Genomic DNA, 10,000 nt, shown 5'->3' on the forward strand with positions numbered 1-10,000 from the left:
GTTTGTTTTGCACAGACATATGAAGAAGTCGGCAGATTGTTGTCACATGTACTACACAGCCATTACTTGCCAGAAATTCTTGCAGCTCCTTCAGTGCTGCTGTCGGCCTCTTGGCAGCCTCCTTGACCAATTTTCTTCTTGTCTTATCATCAATTTTTGTCAAATGTCTTGTTCTTGGTAATGTCTTGTTGTGCCATGTTTTCTCCACTTGATGATGACAGTCTTCAAAGTGTTCCATGGTATATTTAATGACTTTTGTAGCCTTCACTTGACTGATATCTATGAATAATGAGATACCTCTGATGCTCTGGCATCTCTTTGTGGACCATGGCTTGTGCTGAAAGATGTGGCTACAAAAATATCAGGACAAGCCTACTAGAACAGTTAAACTTTATTTGGAGTTGATCAGAGGCACTTTAATTGTTGACAGGTGTGTGCTGACTCCAATTTAAAGTGAGTTTGAAGGTTATTGGTTAAATTTGAACACAGCAACACCCCTAGTTATAAAAGGGTGTGCACACTTATGCAACCTCAATATCTCAGTTGTTTATTTTTACTTCACCTCCCTGAAAGATTTCTGTTTGTTTTTCAATTGCATTGTACAGGTTATAGGTCACATTATAGGTAGAAATTATTTGTCTTATTGTAATTTTTTTTACATCACAAAAACCTACCATTTGAACAGGGGTGTGTAGACTTTTTCTATCCACTGTATACATCTTGGCCTGGTGCTAGTTCTTTGATGCTAGTCCTGTGATTATATAACGATGATATAGTCCTGTGATGATATAATGATTATATAGTCCTGTGGCGATCAGTGTAGAGGATGGCTCAGGCATTCTTCCCACAGTGCATTGCTAAAGAACATATCAGATGCAATGTTGATGAGAATTTATGGCCAAACAGACTGCAGCGGATGGATGGCCAGGAAGGTGATGGAGAGAGGGGAGTGACACAGAGTAGTCAGAATGTTACTGTATTTGTGATGCTTGACTATTTTTTTACCTACTGTAATGTATTTTGTTTTGTTTTTGCAGGTTTTTGTAATTTGTATACATAGTATATTTGATACATTTTCCTAAGTATTTTCTTTTCTTTCTACCTACAGTAATGTGTAAAAATGTACTTGTAAATAAAAATAGTTTTACAGTTTTTCTCCATTGGTTTGGCTCATTTCTTGAAACTGAGATGACATTCTCAAAATAACATGGACAAATTCCCAAACTAACTTGCAGTTTCTCATAACAGAATGGCATTTCTCATTGCTTTCATCACATTTCAAATGCTTTGTACATGTCTCAAGCACTTAGTACATCTTTGCAAATGGTTTTGTACAAGTAGCCTACACTTAACACAATCATCCTACATTTAGTACATTTTCCAAAAGAATGCATCTTGTTGATCTATCTTAATTGGTTAGTTCTCAGTGTAATGGTTGTTCTCTTCAAAACATTTCAGCACAATTTCATCATATGTCATCATCTGCAGAATAGTCTGCTCAATTCTCAAAATGAATTAAGAAATTGTAATACAATACAGAACACATATTTTGGAACATTTCATAAATTCATTACAATCAGGTGAGTAGGTAACAGGTGAAAGCAGGTTTTGACGAAAATGAGTGTCCCACATTACTGGTGACCAATCCATCAGTTTGTTGTCTATTATTTTGAATGCTGGCATTGCTCTATATACAGTGGATATAAAAAGTCTACACACCCCTGTTCAAATGCCAGGTTTTTGTGTTGTAAAAAAATTAAAGCAAGACAAATAATTTCATAACTTTTTTCACATTTAATGTGACCTATAACCTGTACAATGCAATTGAAAAACAAACATAAATCTTTACAGCGAAAAAATATAAAACAAAAAACTTAAAATCACCTGGTTAAATACATATAACTAATACTTTGTTGCAACATCTTTTGCATTTATTACAGCACTCAGTCTTTTTGGGTAGGAACCTATCAGCGTGACACATCTTGATGTGGCAAAATTGGCCCACTCTTCTTTGCATAACTGCTCAAAATCTGACAAAATGTGAGGGCATCTCCTGTGCCCAGCCCTCTTCAGATTACCCCACAGATGTTCAATGGGATTCAGGTCTGGATTCAGGCTGGGCCATTCCAAAGCCTTAATCTTATACCGCTGAAGCCATTCTTTTGTTGATTTAGATGTGTCCTTTGTGTCATTGTTGTGCTGAAAGATGAAGTTCCTTTTCATCTTCAGTTTTCTACCAGAGGCCGAAGGTTTTTGCCAATACTGACTGGTATTTGGAACTGTTCAAAATTCCGTCCACCCTGAATAAAGCCCCATGCTGCCACCATGCTTCACTGTAGGTATGCTGTTCTTTTGGTGACGAGCAGTGTTGCTTTTGCGCCTAATATACCTTTTGGAATTATGTCCAAAACGTTTAACCTTGGTTTCATTAAACCATAACACATTTTCCCACATGCGTTTGGTAGATATCAGATGAATTTTTGGAAAATGAAGTAGAGCTTAGATGTTTTCTGGATGTTTGTTTTGCACAGACATATGAAGAAGTCGGCAGATTGTTGTCACATGTACTACACAGCCATTACTTGCCAGAAATTCTTGCAGCTCCTTCAGTGCTGCTGTCGGCCTCTTGGCAGCCTCCTTGACCAATTTTCTTCTTGTCTTATCATCAATTTTTGTCAAATGTCTTGTTCTTGGTAATGTCTTGTTGTGCCATGTTTTCTCCACTTGATGATGACAGTCTTCAAAGTGTTCCATGGTATATTTAATGACTTTTGTAGCCTTCACTTGACTGATATCTATGAATAATGAGATACCTCTGATGCTCTGGCATCTCTTTGTGGACCATGGCTTGTGCTGAAAGATGTGGCTACAAAAATATCAGGACAAGCCTACTAGAACAGTTAAACTTTATTTGGAGTTGATCAGAGGCACTTTAATTGTTGACAGGTGTGTGCTGACTCCAATTTAAAGTGAGTTTGAAGGTTATTGGTTAAATTTGAACACAGCAACACCCCTAGTTATAAAAGGGTGTGCACACTTATGCAACCTCAATATCTCAGTTGTTTATTTTTACTTCACCTCCCTGAAAGATTTCTGTTTGTTTTTCAATTGCATTGTACAGGTTATAGGTCACATTATAGGTAGAAATTATTTGTCTTATTGTAATTTTTTTTACATCACAAAAACCTACCATTTGAACAGGGGTGTGTAGACTTTTTCTATCCACTGTATACATCTTGGCCTGGTGCTAGTTCTTTGATGCTAGTCCTGTGATTATATAACGATGATATAGTCCTGTGATGATATAATGATTATATAGTCCTGTGGCGATCAGTGTAGAGGATGGCTCAGGCATTCTTCCCACAGTGCATTGCTAAAGAACATATCAGATGCAATGTTGATGAGAATTTATGGCCAAACAGACTGCAGCGGATGGATGGCCAGGAAGGTGATGGAGAGAGGGGAGTGACACAGAGTAGTCAGAATGTTACTGTATTTGTGATGCTTGACTATTTTTTTACCTACTGTAATGTATTTTGTTTTGTTTTTGCAGGTTTTTGTAATTTGTATACATAGTATATTTGATACATTTTCCTAAGTATTTTCTTTTCTTTCTACCTACAGTAATGTGTAAAAATGTACTTGTAAATAAAAATAGTTTTACAGTTTTTCTCCATTGGTTTGGCTCATTTCTTGAAACTGAGATGACATTCTCAAAATAACATGGACAAATTCCCAAACTAACTTGCAGTTTCTCATAACAGAATGGCATTTCTCATTGCTTTCATCACATTTCAAATGCTTTGTACATGTCTCAAGCACTTAGTACATCTTTGCAAATGGTTTTGTACAAGTAGCCTACACTTAACACAATCATCCTACATTTAGTACATTTTCCAAAAGAATGCATCTTGTTGATCTATCTTAATTGGTTAGTTCTCAGTGTAATGGTTGTTCTCTTCAAAACATGTCAGCACAATTTCATCATATAAGTCATCATCTGCAGAATAGTCTGCTCAATTCTCAAAATGAATTAAGAAATTGTAATACAATACAGAACACATATTTTGGAACATTTCATAAATTCATTACAATCAGGTGAGTAGGTAACAGGTGAAAGCAGGTTTTGACGAAAATGAGTGTCCCACATTACTGGTGACCAATGGTGACAAAAAGCAAGACAAATAATTTCATAACTTTTTTCACATTTACTGTGACCTATAACCTGTACAATGCAATTGAAAAACAAACATAAATCTTTACAGCGAAAAAATATAAAACAAAAAACTTAAAATCACCTGGTTAAATACATATAACTAATACTTTGTTACAACATCTTTTGCATTTATTACAGCACTCAGTCTTTTTGGGTAGGAACCTATCAGCGTGACACATCTTGATGTGGCAAAATTGGCCCACTCTTCTTTGCATAACCGCTCAAAATCTGACAAAATGTGAGGGCATCTCCTGTGCCCAGCCCTCTTCAGATTACCCCACAGATGTTCAATGGGATTCAGGTCTGGATTCAGGCTGGGCCATTCTTTTGTTGATTTAGATGTGTCCTTTGTGTCATTGTTGTGCTGAAAGATGAAGTTCTTTTTCATCTTCAGTTTTCTACCAGAGGCCGAAGGTTTTTGCCAATACTGACTGGTATTTGGAACTGTTCAAAATTCCGTCCACCCTGAATAAAGCCCCAGTTCCAGCTGAAGAAAAACAGCCCCAAAGTATGATGCTGCCACCACCATGCTTCACTGTAGGTATGCTGTTCTTTTGGTGACGAGCAGTGTTGCTTTTGCGCCTAATATACCTTTTGGAATTATGTCCAAAACGTTTAACCTTGGTTTCATTAAACCATAACACATTTTCCCACATGCGTTTGGTAGATATCAGATTAATTTTTGGAAAATTAAGTAGAGCTTAGATGTTTTCTGGATGTTTGTTTTGCACAGACATATGAAGAAGTCGGCAGATTGTTGTCACATGTACTACACAGCCAGTACTTGCCAGAAATTCTTGCAGCTCCTTCAGTGCTGCTGTCGGCCTCTTGGCAGCCTCCTTGACCAATTTTCCTCTTGTCTTACAGTTTTTCTCAATTGGTTTGGCTCATTTCTTGAAACTGAGATGACATTCCTATAACTAAAAGGTAAATTGGCCAAACAGACTTACAGTTCTTCACAACACTTCAGATAACCAGCAAAATGTCATATGTCTCCCAAAACGTTCATTCTTGCTTCAAAATGAAGTCTTTCTCCCATATAAATAGTCAGTACCATAAAAATGGCATAGATCCTTCTTAATTGCTTTGGCACATTTTCATTAATTTTGTCCATCTGTCAAAATAAACTGGACGGTGCAGCAAAACTACATGGATCCTCATCACTGCTCATATCGCTCCAAAAACAGTTTACCCACGTGTCAAAACTGATTTCCTTTCTCACACAAATCATCAGTGCCCCCAAAATGCATTGTCCCTTTGGCATTGTGTAAGTACTGCAAGTCAAAATGCTTAGATGTTTTGTCTTTATGGCAGAGGTCTAGCTAAAGGAATACAATGTTCACACCACACACACTGCACTCTTTCTGCTGAGGAAATTGTAACTATTTTTATTTACAAGTACATTTTTACACATTACTGTAGGTAGAAAGAAAAGAAAATACTAAGGAAAATGTATCAAATATACTATGTATACAAATTACAAAAACCTGCAAAAACAAAACAAAATACATTACAGTAGGTAAAAAAATAGTCAAGCATCACAAATGCAGTACAGTAACATTCTGACTACTCTGTGTCACTCCCCTCTCTCCATCACCTTCCTGGCCATCCATCCGCTGCAGTCTGTTTGGCCATAAATTCTCATCAACATTGCATCTGATATGTTCTTTAGCAATGCACTGTGGGAAGAATGCCTGAGCCATCCTCTACACTGATCGCCACAGGACTATATAATCATTATATCATCACAGGACTATATCATCGTTATATAATCACAGGACTAGCATCAAATAACTAGCACCAGGCCAAGATGTATACAGTGGATAGAAAAAGTCTACACACCCCTGTTCAAATGGTAGGTTTTTGTGATGTAAAAAAAATTACAATAAGACAAATAATTTCTACCTATAATGTGACCTATAACCTGTACAATGCAATTGAAAAACAAACAGAAATCTTTCAGGGAGGTGAAGTAAAAATAAACAACTGAGATATTGAGGTTGCATAAGTGTGCACACCCTTTTATAACTAGGGGTGTTGCTGTGTTCAAATTTAACCAATAACCTTCAAACTCACTTTAAATTGGAGTCAGCACACACCTGTCAACAATTAAAGTGCCTCTGATCAACTCCAAATAAAGTTTAACTGTTCTAGTAGGCTTGTCCTGATATTTTTGTAGCCACATCTTTCAGCACAAGCCATGGTCCACAAAGAGATGCCAGAGCATCAGAGGTATCTCATTATTCATAGATATCAGTCAAGTGAAGGCTACAAAAGTAATTAAATATACCATGGAACACTTTGAAGACTGTCATCATCAAGTGGAGAAAACATGGCACAACAAGACATTACCAAGAACAAGACATTTGACAAAAATTGATGATAAGACAAGAGGAAAATTGGTCAAGGAGGCTGCCAAGAGGCCGACAGCAGCACTGAAGGAGCTGCAAGAATTTCTGGCAAGTACTGGCTGTGTAGTACATGTGACAACAATCTGCCGACTTCTTCATATGTCTGTGCAAAACTAACATCCAGAAAACATCTAAGCTCTACTTAATTTTCCAAAAATTCATCTGATATCTACCAAACGCATGTGGGAAAATGTGTTATGGTTTAATGAAACCAAGGTTAAACGTTTTGGACATAATTCCAAAAGGTATATTAGGCGCAAAAGCAACACTGCTCGTCACCAAAAGAACACCATACCTACAGTGAAGCATGGTGGTGGCAGCATCATACTTTGGGGCTGTTTTTCTTCAGCTGGAACTGGGGCTTTATTCAGGGTGGACGGAATTTTGAACAGTTCCAAATACCAGTCAGTATTGGCAAAAACCTTCGGCCTCTGGTAGAAAAATGAAGATGAAAAGGAACTTCATCTTTCAGCACAACAATGACACAAAGGACACATCTAAATAAACAAAAGAATGGCTTCAGCGGTATAAGATTAAGGCTTTGGAATGGCCCAGCCTGAATCCAGACCTGAATCCCATTGAACATCTGTGGGGTAATCTGAAGAGGGCTGGGCACAGAAGATGCCCTCACATTTTGTCAGATTTTGAGCAGTTATGCAAAGAAGAGTGGGCAAATTTTGCCACATCAAGATGTGTCACGCTGATAGGTTCCTACCCAAAAAGACTGAGTGCTGTAATAAATGCAAAAGATGTTGCAACAAAGTATTAGTTATATGTATTTAACCAGGTGATTTTAAGTTTTTTGTTTTATATTTTTTCGCTGTAAAGATTTATGTTTGTTTTTCAATTGCATTGTACAGGTTATAGGTCACATTAAATGTGAAAAAAGTTATGAAATTATTTGTCTTGCTTTAATTTTTTTACAACACAAAAACCTGGCATTTGAACAGGGGTGTGTAGACTTTTTATATCCACTGTATATAGAGCAATGCCAGCATTCAAAATAATAGACAACAAACTGATGGATTGGTCACCAGTAATGTGGGACACTCATTTTCGTCAAAACCTGCTTTCATCTGTTACCTACTCACCTGATTGTAATGAATTTATGAAATGTTCCAAAATATGTGTTCTGTATTGTATTACAATTTCTTAATTCATTTTGAGAATTGAGCAGACTATTCTGCAGATGATGACTTATATGATGAAATTGTGCTGACATGTTTTGAAGAGAACAACCATTACACTGAGAACTAACCAATTAAGATAGATCAACAAGATGCATTCTTTTGGAAAATGTACTAAATGTAGGATGATTGTGTTAAGTGTAGGCTACTTGTACATAACCATTTGCAAAGATGTACTAAGTGCTTGAGACATGTACAAAGCATTTGAAATGTGATGAAAGCAATGAGAAATGCCATTCTGTTATGAGAAACTGCAAGTTAGTTTGGGAATTTGTCCATGTTATTTTGAGAATGTCATCTCAGTTTCAAGAAATGAGCCAAACCAATGGAGAAAAACTGTATCATCAATTTTTGTCAAATGTCTTGTTCTTGGTAATGTCTTGTTGTGCCATGTTTTCTCCACTTGATGATGACAGTCTTCAAAGTGTTCCATGGTATATTTAATGACTTTTGTAGCCTTCACTTGACTGATATCTATGAATAATGAGATACCTCTGATGCTCTGGCATCACTTTGTGGACCATGGCTTGTGCTGAAAGATGTGGCTACAAAAATATCAGGACAAGCCTACTAGAACAGTTAAACTTTATTTGGAGTTGATCAGAGGCACTTTAATTGTTGACAGGTGTGTGCTGACTCCAATTTAAAGTGAGTTTGAAGGTTATTGGTTAAATTTGAACACAGCAACACCCCTAGTTATAAAAGGGTGTGCACACTTATGCAACCTCAATATCTCAGTTGTTTATTTTTACTTCACCTCCCTGAAAGATTTCTGTTTGTTTTTCAATTGCATTGTACAGGTTATAGGTCACATTATAGGTAGAAATTATTTGTCTTATTGTAATTTTTTTTACATCACAAAAACCTACCATTTGAACAGGGGTGTGTAGACTTTTTCTATCCACTGTATACATCTTGGCCTGGTGCTAGTTCTTTGATGCTAGTCCTGTGATTATATAACGATGATATAGTCCTGTGATGATATAATGATTATATAGTCCTGTGGCGATCAGTGTAGAGGATGGCTCAGGCATTCTTCCCACAGTGCATTGCTAAAGAACATATCAGATGCAATGTTGATGAGAATTTATGGCCAAACAGACTGCAGCGGATGGATGGCCAGGAAGGTGATGGAGAGAGGGGAGTGACACAGAGTAGTCAGAATGTTACTGTATTGCATTTGTGATGCTTGACTATTTTTTTACCTACTGTAATGTATTTTGTTTTGTTTTTGCAGGTTTTTGTAATTTGTATACATAGTATATTTGATACATTTTCCTTAGTATTTTCTTTTCTTTCTACCTACAGTAATGTGTAAAAATGTACTTGTAAATAAAAATAGTTACAATTTCCTCAGCAGAATGAGTGCAGTGTGTGTGGTGTGAACATTGTATTCCTTTAGCTAGAACTCTGCCATAAAGACAAAACATCTAAGCATTTTGACTTGCAGTACTCACACAATGCCAAAGGGACAATGCATTTTGGGGGCACTGATGATTTGTTTGAGAAAGGAAATCAGTTTTGACACGTGGGTAAACTGTTTTTGGAGCGATATGAGCAGTGATGAGGATCCATGTAGTTGTGCTGCACCGTCCAGTTTATTTTGACAGATGGACAAAATTAATGAAAATGTGCCAAAGCAATTGAGAAGGATCTATGCCATTTTTATGGTACTGACTATTTATATGGGAGAAAGACTTCATTTTGAAGCAAGAATGAACGTTTTGGGAGACATATGACATTTTGCTGGTTATCTGAAGTGTTGTGAAGAACTGTAAGTCTGTTTGGCCAATTTACCTTTTAGTTATAGGAATGTCATCTCAGTTTCAAGAAATGAGCCAAACCAATTGAGAAAAACTGTAATTTCCTCAGCAGAAAGAGTGCAGTGTGTGTGGTGTGAACATTGTATTCCTTTAGCTAGAACTCTGCCATAAAGACAAAACATCTAAGCATTTTGACTTGCAGTACTTTCACAATGCCAAAGGGACAATGCATTTTGGGGGCACTGATGATTTGTGTGAGAAAGGAAATCAGTTTTGACACGTGGGTAAACTGTTTTTGGAGCGATATGAGCAGTGATGAGGATCCATGTAGTTTTGCTGCACCGTCCAGTTTATTTTGACAGATGGACAAAATTAATGAAAATGTGCCAAAGCAATTGAGAAGGATCTATGCCATTTTTAAGG

Source organism: Astyanax mexicanus, chromosome 1, assembly GCF_023375975.1.
Source record: "Astyanax mexicanus isolate ESR-SI-001 chromosome 1, AstMex3_surface, whole genome shotgun sequence".
NCBI lineage: Eukaryota > Metazoa > Chordata > Actinopteri > Characiformes > Acestrorhamphidae > Astyanax > Astyanax mexicanus.